The sequence below is a fragment of the Cryptomeria japonica genome, chromosome 3, assembly GCF_030272615.1.
Source record: "Cryptomeria japonica chromosome 3, Sugi_1.0, whole genome shotgun sequence".
In the NCBI taxonomy this organism is placed as follows: domain Eukaryota; kingdom Viridiplantae; phylum Streptophyta; class Pinopsida; order Cupressales; family Cupressaceae; genus Cryptomeria; species Cryptomeria japonica.
Genome location: NC_081407.1, coordinates 724,823,057 through 724,836,804, shown reverse-complemented (window position 1 = coordinate 724,836,804; position 13,748 = coordinate 724,823,057).

Here is a 13,748-nt window from a genome sequence, read left to right as displayed (position 1 = left end):
CATTTGATTTCCTTATTATCTTAGCCCTATCCTTCTCCAATTCAAAAATTTGATCCATAACCATCAAAATTGGACCATCCAGAGAATTTGTCAAATTGACTGTCGAGTTGTAGGAGTTGGAAATTTGAATTAAGTTTTTCCTACAGTCAGATAGTTGCTTGTCTATGGAACCTATTAGCTTATCAAAATCTAGACAAGTCTTATAAACATTACCTCCTTTAGCCAAAGCTACATCAATGGACTGCGAACAAGTCTGAAGTTTCTCCTTACTCATATCAAGCATTTGCAAAAATGTTAACTTTCAGGCCATAATAAAACTTTCTTTAACCTCAATTAGTGAAATCTTTTGTAAAGAATCATAATTCTTATGAATAAAATCAATGATTTCCTCTAATTTACCTAAAGAGCTTCCACCGTTCGGAGCTTGAAATTCTAGGACTAACTGGTTTAAAACCTCCAAAATATGCTCAATTAGTTTCCCATCCTTTGACTCTGCTTGAGCCAATTCCTGAGTAGCCTGGACCTGAAGAGTTGTTGTTGCCAAAATATTCTCTATCAGTGGCATCATATGGTATAGTTTGTCAAAACTGATGGAAAGTTGTGGTAAATTCCCTTTAGCTATGGCAGAAGTGTCAATTGCCAAGTCGGAAGAGAGATCTACCACAGCCTCCTTATCCTTATCAGCCAAATAGATAACCTTTGTATCCTTTAGCTCTTGTGCACTGATGGCTTCGCGACTTGATGCCTCACCCAAAAATTTATAATCCTCTACAACTATATCCTTATTTACATCTACCTCTTTATCCTCTATAATCTATACATTATCTACCAGGATATCCTCTATTTCAAAATGGGACTCAGTAACCAGTACAGTGGTATTTGATTGACTGCTTTCTGGTTTCTTAGTATATACAGTTGGTTTATCTGTTAGTTTCATATCCTTAGGTAAGTGAATGTTCTATGATTGTACAAAACTGTAACCTAACTCATAGCCAAGACCCAAAAGAACTCTTTCCCATGTATCAATTGTCTCCTTTCTGATTTCTTCAAGTCTATCCAACATGCTGTTATGATTCCCAAAGATATTGAGAGAAGGGGGTGAATCAGTATCTAACCGGTATATTAATTTTAGTATCTTATAACATGAAAAACATATTAAAACTCTATATCAGTAAAGCATAAATAATGAAGCAAATAAGAACAAGAACCACAACATGAAAAGCACACCATAACACAATATTTTAACGAGGAAATCCGGTGTGGGAAAAACCTCGGTGGGATTTGTGACCCATAATATTCGCTTACTGGACAATAAGGGAATAATACTACTACAATAGGGTCCTGCACATGCAGGAAGGCCAAGTGCCTAGAGCTCACTACTCAATTACAAAAGAAGTCACACTGACCTACAAATGGATTATAGAAATCCTATGTCTTTTACTGCTTTAGATTTGCATCTGCTATGCCAGATTCAGTACCGGTTTAATCTCTGCTACATACATAAACCCTTAACCTATAATTCACATATTAGGTTTGCTACCTTCTATTCATATTTCACATCATACACCTTACAAAATTATTTACAATGATATCATACATATATATGAGTCATATTACAATCTTCCATGTCGGCTTACAAAATATTTTACAATTAATTACAAAATGCATTTATACAAAATTGTTGTCGGCCAGGGTGCCGATATTCTTCCTTTTGAGTGTCAGTGATTTGTATACTGGTGTAGAGTCTACTGGTGTCGGTGCCTATCAATATCATAAGATTGTAAGGTTTCCATCAATGACAATACCTTCAATCACCTATAATTTCTCATTGGAGTGTGCATTTGCCAACAATCTCCCCCTTTGGTATTGATGGCAACACTCATGAGAAAAATCAAAAAGTGTCCAAAATGATGTGAAAAAGAATCTGCCAAAAATTGTTTTACCAAAACTATGTTGTCAAAAATGTATGCTCCCCCTGAGTTGGTGATGTCCTTTCTTCTAACCATTTTTCTCATCACACTACTCCCCCTTTGACATCAATGACAAAGGTTTTCAATCGCTATCAGTGGAGTCCTGCCTAGATTCTTGTAGCCAATGGGTTACAATCTGAAACATATCTATCAAAATCAAATTTTAACTATTGATGAATCTTTTGTTGTCTTGTAGTTCCTCTTCTATTCGCTGAACTATACCAGTGAGTATGTTCATTTTCTCTTCCGATGTCTTAAGTCCGGGAACTAGAGCCTTGGAAATTTCTTTTCTCAAAGAAATGAGGTAGTCTAGTTTTGGACCAAGTTTATATTTTAAGCTCTTTGCCTTATCCTTTATTCTATCTTTGTCCTTCTCAAACTTCTTAATTTTCTCTTCTTGATCTGCAACTTTATTTTCTATCTCCAAAAATGAATCTAATGTACCTATCAGATTGTCAACAATATTGTTTATCTCATCTTATGCTTTGTTGATTTCTTTGTCTAGATCTTTTGTTAGAATATTTGTTTTATAGGTGTCTCTATATAGTTTATTGAAATAAATAATTATCTCTCCAAGTTCTGGTAATAAGGTATCCATTTTCTCCTTATTCTTCTTCACAATTTCCTCAAGGAATTTTTTTTCCTTAATCATTCTCTCCTTAAATGTATCCTCATTTATTTGATCAACTATCAAAATGTTGTCAGTGATGAATTTAGACAATGTGTCTAGTTGACCTAAAGAATCTTTGTTATCTACAATGCACTTTGGCGCTATCAATTTAAGAATGGGGATTGTGTCATCAATAGCCTTATAGGCTTGTGCATTACATTTTGTGATCTTCTTTATTGAATCCAATAAGACCTCTGTTACATTTGTAGGTCAGAATTCTATCATAGAAGTACGAGATGTTTGTCCAACTATTCTCACAATATCCATGCTACCAGTTGTAGTAATCACCTTGCTTCATTCGACCTTTGGTAGGTCAGTCTATGTTTGCATTTCTATAAGTAAAGGTTTGGGCTTTTCAGTTGATGGCACTGTCTCTATCTAAACTTGTGTATCAACCTATTTTTGTTCCTATTTCTCCATCTGTGTCTCAGAGGGTTTTTCTGAGCTCTCAACTACTGGTTTCTCAGGTGTAGCCTCTGTATGTACTTCTAGTTTCTCTTTTTGTATCTTTGCACTCTCCATTGTCAATTCTCCTAACTGTTTATCAGTTTTATCTACTAGTTTCTTTAATGGTTTACCAATGGTGTCCTCTGTTAGTTTCTCTATCTGAGTAGGTTTTTCTGTGTTTATATTTATAGTTTCATTTACCTCAACCTCAGCATCTGTGACCGGTGACTCAGTGGTCACATCTTTCTTCTTGTCCTCAGTGGTTTCTCTCAATCTGTCTTTAGATCATCTACAATTTCTCATTGGAGTGTGCATTTGCCAACACATGTGACTATTAACTCTGAATTTGGGATTGAATTCTAATGGTTTGGTTTTATTGATTACATCATCCATTTTCTGAGGGGTTATAGAAGGACAAAGGTTGACCAATTTGGTCTCCTTAATCTGTCTATCCAAAGACTGAGCATGTAGCTTTCTGACCTCTAATCTATCAAATAACTTCTTAGGACAAACCTTCTCTAATTATATCAATGCCCTACTAAATAAATCAAGATATAAAAGAATAGCCTCTTCTATTTTCTTCTTGTCCTCCTCACTAAAATTGTCAAACAATGAATAAATATTATCTAAATTACCATCTTTTACAATCTGTTCAATCAAATCTTATGCATTCATCTTTTTCTTACCGATTCTCCATTTAGATTCTGTTTTAGCTTGCTCATCTGATTTGGATTTTCTCTTATGTACAATGGTGATCTTTGGCTCCTCTGTCGTTGCCCTATTTTGGGCCCCCTCTGCATTTATCCTTTATTGGGCTTTGCATTTGGAAAGCAGGAAAATTTTCCCTATGTCGGCCTATGATGAAAAATCAGTCAATTAACACTAATTAGCGAATATATAAGATGCATTCTTCTCTCCTATTTGCATAAGATAAGATAAGATAGGATAAGATAAGATAAGATAAGATGAGATAAGATAAAATAAGATAAGATAAGATAAGATAAGATAAGGTAAGATAAGATAAGATAAGATAAGATAAGATTAGATAAGATAAGATTAGATAAGATAAGTTTAATAAAATTACATGACGTGGAAATTGTGATCCTAAGCGAAATCAATCATTCAAGCATTCAATCATTCAACATTCAAGCATTCAAGCATTCCTTTCAATCATTGAGAATTCTCAAGTCTCTTTTCAAGGCTAGGTGTTGTATTCAAGTCAAGGATTCAACCATTGAAGAGGAGATCTCTTGTGACATACAATTATACATATCCTTTTAAACAACTCTTTCAACATTTCAATTGCATCCTCTCTTGAGGTGAATTCCATTTCAATCATTTACTTTCATTACTTGCAAGTACTTTTCCATCATTTGGTTAATTCCAAATATGGGATTTGACCTGAAGGAAAACCCCCAATCCTAACAATATTATCTCTCTTTCAAGTGTGTAGGTTGCAGGTGTACAGCTGTATTTGCAGATTTGGACTTCATTTTTAGAGGCAGAAAAACCATTTCGTCGTTGATTTTTTGAAGGACCGTGTGCACTTTCAACACGGTCCTAACAAATTTCACCCAAATTTGCAGGGGAGCTTTGTCTCGACATTTTATTGCTAATTCCAGGTGCACAACTTCATCCCGCACTTCTATCTCAACTTATAATCATTTCTTTGTCGATTTTACACTTTGTCTTAAATCACATAATCCAAACTATTGCATTCTAAAAGAGGGGTTACTTTCACTTTCTTAATTCATTGTCAATTCACTTAGCATTCAATCTGTTGAGATTGGATCTAGTGAATTCCCTCCCTCTTTAAAATGTAATGTGTGTGTGAGAGGTTGAAGAGAATCTTTTGCGAAACTTTCACTCTTTTCCTTGAGGATAGAAAAGCTTTCCTCTTGACTTCTCCATCACCCCTTTTCACCACATTACATTTTGGTGAACCCGATGTCTTACATGCTTGACATTTTAAATCATAGCATTTTTTTCATTTAGAAGTTTAATTTTCTTGCAAAATTATAAAACTTAGTGGTTAATTCAATCAAAACCCTAGTTTTCAAAATTTGGAATTGAATGTGTGTCTTGTAAAAATTTCTATCTATTGTTTTAAATCTGAAATTTTCTTTTCTTGTAAAATTCAATTTCATCGTTGTCTTATTCAAATTGCAAATCAAATTCACAAAATTAAATGGTTAGTTGTCAAAACCCTAATTTTTAAAAATTAATTTGAACTTGTGAAAAACTTAAATTCACATTTAATTTTCACATTTGTCTTCTTGCCTAAAATTCAAATTTTCAATTTCCCTCCTTTTTTTTCAAAATTCAAAATTTCAAAATTCAGTAGTTAGGTCCTAAAACACTAATTTTCAAAATTAATTGGATTTTGTGCAAATTTCAATCAATTTTAGTTTTCTATACATTCTTCAATGTGGCCCTATCCATTAGGTTTGACTTTTTTCAAATTTGCAATTCAACTTCTTGTCTTTTTCAAAACCCTATTAGGGTCCTATTTTCACATTCAAACCTCAATTTTGCCTATCCAAATTCCATAAAATCAACCAATTTTTTGGGTTTATCTTTAAAATCATCGTAACTCTCATCTCTGAAAATTTCTAAAAAAGTTGGGAGGACCGTGTGCACTTTCAACACGGTCCCTAGCTTTTTTCCCAAAATTTTGAGAGACTATTATGACTGTATTTAATTGCTTAAATAAAGAAAATTGGCTGATTTTCTCGAATTTTTCTCTCTAAAATTAAAAATACTTCCCAATTTTAATATCACAACTTTCAAGGAAAATTTTGAAACTAAGTGCTTAATTCTAATCTGCCCTAAGTTTAAAATTTCAAATTTTAACAAATTTAATTTTGAAATTAAGTGGTATTGAATTGGCCCTAGTTTTAAAACTCAGTTTCTTAAATTCTTTTGGAAATTGTGTCATTTCTCCTTTCAACAAAGCGTAATCATAAATTCCTTGAATTTTGCATTATTCAATTTTGCAGACTTTGTTCCCAAAATTCAAATTTCAAATTCAAAATTAAAATTTTCCCTCTAGTGCATGAGTTTTACCACTATTAGTCCTACCTACACTATCCCTGTTAGATGAAGCATTAGAATTAAGGCTTCCCAAGGTTTAATTACCAAGGAGATGGAGCCTAATTTAGGTGACTTTTTCAATGAGGATAAAGCTTATTCTTCCCATCTTAATAACAATCCTATTTACCCAATTGATTATTCCAATGATGAATAAAAAGCTTTTACTAGAGTTTCCATAGATCAAATTTCTAAATTGGATAATAAATTTGACAACTTTCAACAATGGATGTCCCAAGAATACCCTAATAGTGCAGCTCTTCCATTAATTGAAGGCCTAAAGTGCATGATTCAAAGTGATAAGAATGCAATTGATATGTTGTGTGGCATCGCTCATATTGTTGATTCTAATGTCATGCCTATAAAGAGTTGTGTTGAGAACTTAGGTTATTCACAACCTTATGTACAGATCAATCATTCTATTCCTTTGACCACTCTGATGGCTAGTATTCCTACTTTCACTTCAAACATCATGGCTACATCAACTCAACATGTCATACCTACAACCATTAGTCATGGGGGCTATCCCTCTTCTTCAATAAGCCCTTCATCCTTACCCATGTCTTCCATAAGTATTTGCCTTGTCTCTCACCCAATCAATGTGATGCAAGGGGGCAATTCATCCAATCATTATATTCCTCCTTTTAGTGTCTCATTTCCTACTCAATCATCTCCTATGCCTACTTACCATAATATTCCTCCACGTTATTCTCAATTAATGCCTTCTTTCAACAACATCACACCACCTTCTCAATAAAACATGTCTAACATGAATTATTCAGCTGAAGCAACCATTAATAATCTTGCTCAAACCATGTCATCATTGCAACAACAAATCACTTCTATGAGTCAATCCAAGTTTAGTTTACCCACGTTTGATGTTGCGAGCCCACTTTATCTTGATATTGTTAGAATTGTCCCTCCTAAACATGTTGAGGTCCCTAAATTGGAACTCTATAATGGAAAAGGTGATCATTTAGCGCATGTCAAGACATTGGAAACTTTGTGTACTAACTTTGCCTATGATTAAAGATTGCTTGCTAAATTGTTTACTAGAACACTAAGAGATAAGGATTTACAATGGTATTGCTCTTTGTTTTCCTACTCTATTACTTCTTTTTAACAATTAGAAAACGCTTTTATTCAACAATTTCAAAACAACATTGGTCCTAAGATCACTTTGATTGATTTAATGCATTGTAAACAAGGTGTTAAAGAAAAAGTGACTAATTTAATTGGTAGATACAAGCATTTGTGTTCTCAAATATCTTTTCAAGTTCCTGATAATGATATTTAAAGAATTTTCATTTCTAATTTGCAAAAAAATATTAGAGAAAAACTTTTCCTTTCTTAGTTTACTTCCTTTCCACAGTTGTGCACAACACTTCACAATTATCAACTGACTTTGAGTCAACTGGAGAAATCCACTCTTGTGGCTTCGAGATATAAGGGTGATAGTGCTCAACAACCATTTGTGAAGTTCAAACCAAGAAAAGGATTCATCAAATTCAATGACAACATCAACGACAACAATGTGAATGCTACTACAAGTGTGCCTCCTATTTCTAAATTTTTTAAAAGAGAAAGACAATTTACTCCTTTGAATGTATATTTACATAGCATTATGTCTCAGTTGTTACAAAGAAATATTATCAAACTCCCTCCAATAAAAAAAGTTGACCCTTCTAAGGCAGCCTCATCTTACTTTGATAATAATTATTTTTGTCAATTTCATCGTCAACCTGGTCATGACACTGAGAAGTGTTTTGCATTCAAAAGTAAGCCTCGAGATTTGATTGATAATAATACTATATCTACGACAGGTATGAATGATAAGGGAAAAAAATTAGTAGCCCCTCCTAAGCAAAATATTAAGATTTGTACCGATCCTTTACCTTCTCATACCTCTAACGTGATTGAGACTGAACATACCTCTTTCTCTCCTTCTGTCGCGACTACTACAGTTCAAAATTTGGTGATTATGGTAGAGAAAAAAAGAAAACCTAAGGACTTATGTATCACATTTGACCCTAGTGAGACCATTACAACACCTGATGGGCCTTTGTACATAGTTGCAAAGATAAGAAATGCCTTGTCGTGGTGTGCTTATTGATCTGTCTTGCATGGTTAATGTCATCAATGAGGAGTATCTTTTCACTTTACATTTACATAAACCAATCTATGGTGACACTAATGTGGTCGTTAAGTTATTTGATAGATTCTCTTGTCCTACCATTGGTTCTATCACACTTCCTATTGAGGTTCACACTAAATCTATGGATGTCAACTTTGTTATCATTCCTTCCTCTAAGCAATTTTGTGTGAAGTTGGGCTATCCTTGGCTATCTTCCATGAAGGCTATTGCTTCTCCAATCCATAAATGTTTGAAATTTCCCCACAATGGAGAAATCATAACTATTAACCATAGCTTATTTTGACTAGCTAAAGGAAGCCCAGATGTTCCTATTGATTTATTTTAGCCTAACAAATTTTAATCTCTTCCGCCGAGAAGCGATGCTCTCTTTCAATCTTATCAAAAGTGGAAGAAAGATATGATCCTATCTTTAACCCAACCTAGATATTCCCATCCTTCTTAAAGATGAGGTTCTTCCCTTCATGGATAGAACTGATCTTCCTCTCAAGGAAGATTCCCAACATATTACTATGGATGAAACTATGCCTTCTCCTATGAAGAACAATAAGATTTCTCCTAAGGTTAGACCTGTACCTCCTCCTCATGATGGACTTCTAGTTTCCTTCCTACAATGAACATTCCTACTTTATATGGTGCAATTCTGCCTCCTTGCTCTTATAGAGAGAAGAGACCTGCCTCTCCTCTCATTCAACCTAAGAGACCTCAACTTAAACCTCCAACTACCAAAAATGAGAATATTTTTCCTTCAAAAAATATTCCTTCTTTTATAAATGTTCCTCCTTCTTCTCAGCATTCTGCTAAGACTCAACAAAATCATTGTGTGAGAGATCACCGATGAAAACGTCATGCTAGAGCTCATGAAGTTGTTCCTCAAACTATTCAATCTCCCAAAAATCCAACAGTTCATATGATTCCCTTTTCTCCTAGGCAATATGTTGAACCTACATCTCCAAATCATAAGTTGCAAAAAACATGTTATTGTTTTACTCCCATTCGTGTTTGCACTCCTCTTTCTATAAATCTTGATGAAGAAATAGATTATGGAAATACAACTTCTAATGCTTCTGATAGTGATTATGAGTATAATGATATGGACGAACATTTATCTACAGAGTTTTCAAAATACTTAATCCTAGCTCCTAGAAACAAACAAAGTGACTTAGCACATGAGCATAGTCCTTGTTTAGATCTTGTGATTGCTCCATCTATTGTGCTTGATGTTTCTCCTTTGGCGTGTTTCCCACCTTCCCAAAATAGTGATCAGCAAGATCGGGAGGTGGATGACATGCTATATTAGCTTCATTAGCACCATAGATCCTCTACCTCTCTCTCTCTTTTCTTTCTCTTTTGTGACCATTCCTCTATGTGTATCCCTATTCTTCTATGTTCCCTAGTAATGTCTACTTGAGGATGATGCAAAGCATTGAGATCTCTTTCGGTCTCTTTCATTTTGACTCAAAAGACACCTTCTATTCCCTTTCTTCCAAGGTAATTTCCTTTCTTTGGGGAATGATGACTAGTCTATGCATATATATATGATATATATGAGTTATTATACAACATACTAACCCCGAGTAATGAAAAACTACCTCGTGATTTATGTTTGTGTTTATTATCCTTGGTTTTATTCCTCAATTGGGGGCTAAATCCTTGCGATAACGTGCTCTCTCTTTCTCTCTCTTGGGTGTATTCTACCTTAAATCAATCGCTCATGATAAGGCATGCGTGATCGCTTTAATGTGGGGGCAAACACTCCATTCATATTTTCCTTCCTCATACTCAAAGTTACTTAGTGAGCTTGGCTTTACTTTGTAATTTTTGGTATCCTTTCTTTTCATGACTCATTATGAGGGAAACCTTGCTTCATGCAGTCATGGTCCTTCCCTCTTGATCTTCCCTTTTACTTTTTCAATTGATGTTGTAAGATCCCCAATCCACTGGGGGCTTGGTGTATCTTGCCTCCTTGATGTGGAGAAAGTCTTTCAATCTTGTTTCCTTTTACTTTACCGGAAGTATTGGTGTGCACTTATACTCCCACTAAAGTGGGGGCTAAATGTAGCATCATAAAATTGTGACTTTACAATTTTCAGCCACATTTGGGTTTTCCCATTGGCAAAACAAATCCTGAAGCTTGATTGGAGACCCAAGACATGCTCACACTGCTCAAAGTTTGCATTTCCTCGCCCCCTGCACTCTCCTTTGCTAATTCATGTCCTGAATTAGGGTAAGACAGGGGCGTGGTGCCCCTTTCCTTGCCCTATTTTGGGCCCCCTCTGCATTTATCCTTCATTAGGATTTGCATTTGGAAAGCAGGAAAAGTTTCCCTATGTCGGCCTATGACGAAAAATCAGTCAATTAACCCTAATTGGAAAATATATAAGATTAATTCTTCTCTCCTATTTGCATAAGATAAGATAAGATAAGATAAGATAAGATAAGATAAGATAAGATAAGATAAGATAAGATAAGATACGATAAGATAAGTTCAATAAACATACATGACATGGAAATTGCGATCCCAAGTGAAATCAACCATTCAAGAATTCCTTTCAAGCATTCAACATTCTCAAGTCTCCTTTCAAGGCTAGGTATTCTATTCAAACCAAGGATTCAACCATTGAAGAGGAGATCTCTTGTGACATACGATTCTACATATCCTTTCAAACAACTCTTTCAAAATTTCAATTGCATCCTCTCTCGAGGTGAATTCCATTTCAATCATTTACTTTCATTACTTGCAATTACTTTCTTATCATTTGGTTAATTCCAAAACTAGTGCTTGACCTAAAGGAAAACCCCCAATCCCAAGAACATTTTCTCTCTTTTTGTGTATAGGTTACAGGTACATAGCTATATTTGCATATTTGGACTTCATTTTCAGAGGCGGAAAAACTCTTTTCATTGCGCGGATTTTTCAGAGGACCATGTGCACTTTCAACATGATCCCAATAACTTTCATCCAAATTTGCAAGGGAGCTTCATCTCGACATTTTACTACTAATTCCAGGTGCTCAACTTCATACCACACTTCTGTCTCAACTTATAATCATTTCTTTGTCACTTTTACATAGTCTTAAATCACATAATTCAAACTATTGCATTCTAAAAGAGGGGTTACTTTCACTTTCTAAATTCATTGTCAATTCACTCAGCATTCAATCTCTTGAGATTGGATCTAGTGAATTCTCCCCCTTCTTTTAAATGTAATGTGTGTGAGAGGTTGAAGATAATATTTTGTGAAACTTTCACTCCTTTCCTTGAGGAGAGAAAAGCTTTCCTCTTGACTTCTCCATCACCCCTTTTCACCACATTACATCTACCATAAAGAAAATTGTGTCCTTATATTTCTCAACTATAGATTTAGGAATCTGGGAGCTATTCTTCATTTCCTCCTAAAATGTATTAAAAAATGCCCATAGATTGTCTTTCTTATCCTTATCACCTTGTCTATCCAAAATTTGAGCAACCTGGGTTACTACCGAGCAGTCAAAATCCCACCGAGTCTTTCCAAAACTAGGAACAGTGCCCAAAAAGTAAAATACTAAACAAATGATGGAGCCATACCAGAAAGTATTATTTTTGTCTGTCTTGATCTTCTACATGTTAGTCATTAGTTCTTTTAGCATTACACTGCAAAGATCATAATGGACATTCTCCTTTACCATCTGATAAGTGACCAGAATGTTGTTGTCTGCTACAAAGTTTAACCGGTTTGACTGATAAACCTTATAACCAATAACCATTGCTAAAAATTTAACATCTATGTCCCTTAAATCATCTACCCTCATAGGCCTTCCATCAAAAGTTGCACCAGTAAGTTTATTCATTTTAGTGTGAGATAACTTACATCTAGTACGGGAAACACCTCCAATTTTGTGAAGACATGTGACATTCTTGATAACTCCCTTAGTAATCTTGTATGGCCGGTCCAACCAAATGAATTCTCTATGAATGGGACTCAAAACATAGCGTACCTATTCCGCCTCATCAAAAGTTGGAAAATCCATAAACTACATGAAACCCTTCCTCTGCAAATGTGCAAATTCCGGTTTCAACTAGTTGTCAGAAATTAGGTTTTTGGTGAAAACGCAGGACAACTTATAATCTCTAATTTCTTCAATGTTGTAGTGGATGTATGCCCTAATATCCTTTGTATGAAAAACTCCATGATAAACTTGAAAAAATGCACCTAATGGCTCACCCAGAAGGGATTTGTATGGATGCTTCTTGAAAATGGGATGAGGGCAGTTCTTAATCTCAACCACCAAGGGAGTATCAATGTTGGATGAAGATGAAGCCATTGTAACGAAACATCAAATCTAGGGTTTCTATAAACACAAAAATATGTCAAAAATGCTTCCAAGAGATCAAATTGCTCGAAAGAAAGTGCTTATTCAATTCACTCTAGAACTCTGAAATGCTCTTGAAATTCACTCGCTTCAATACTCAATTGATGTGTGAAGAAAATAACTTAACTACCCTTTTTATCGTCATTAACCCTAATTTCCATTGTAATAAATGTTGTCGGTTAGGCTTGACCAATTCACATGATCTGCAAGTGGATTCCAGTAAACCACTGAAATATTCTCAATATCCATCCACAATCAGAATCTTCTAACTACAGACCTAATCCAAGGTATCTGCATGATCTTCAATGATTTTCCTACCCCTAAGGCTGAGTACCTTAGTTACCAGTTGTATCTGTTGTCAGTGTAGGACATTGTGACTCTGCTGGTTGATCTATCGGTGGTGTATCAGATCTTCTCACCCATCTCATCTCATGTTGTTTCCTGATGTCTTCCACTTTTTATTTTCCTTTCTCATCTATATTTTCATTAGTTGTTGGTGGATTCTTACTTCTGCAATATTTAGCAATGTGCCCAATCTTGTTTCATGCATAATAGAAAATATTGTTTTTCTCAACTGCCTTGTTAACTCCTGGATTTACTTAATTTAATTCATTTTGATCTGCATTGGTTAGCCATGTGTCCAAATATACTACATGCATGACATCTTACATTTCCAAGACCGGTGAATGATGCATTGTTCTAATTATTCCAATTTTTGCACCGACTAACCATATGACCATATTTATTGCAAATAAAGTATATACCATTGAATTTGTGAGCATTAGGTTGTCTTGCTAGTGATTTCTTTTTCCAATTGATGTGATTCTACTTTTGTCTAGTTGATGTATCTTGTTATGCTATCGTTGAACTTGTCCTTGTACTCATTTTCTACAACTAAATCATCTCTCATTATTATAATGTCTTTCAAGTTCCTGTTCATTGTTTCGGGACTGGGTCAACTCAAGTTTTAGCATATCATTCTCATGAGTCAATCTGTTGCATTCCTCATATCTATCCTTCAACACTTGAGCTAGGTTTTCTTCATTTTTGTTTCTTTCCTCAATCTC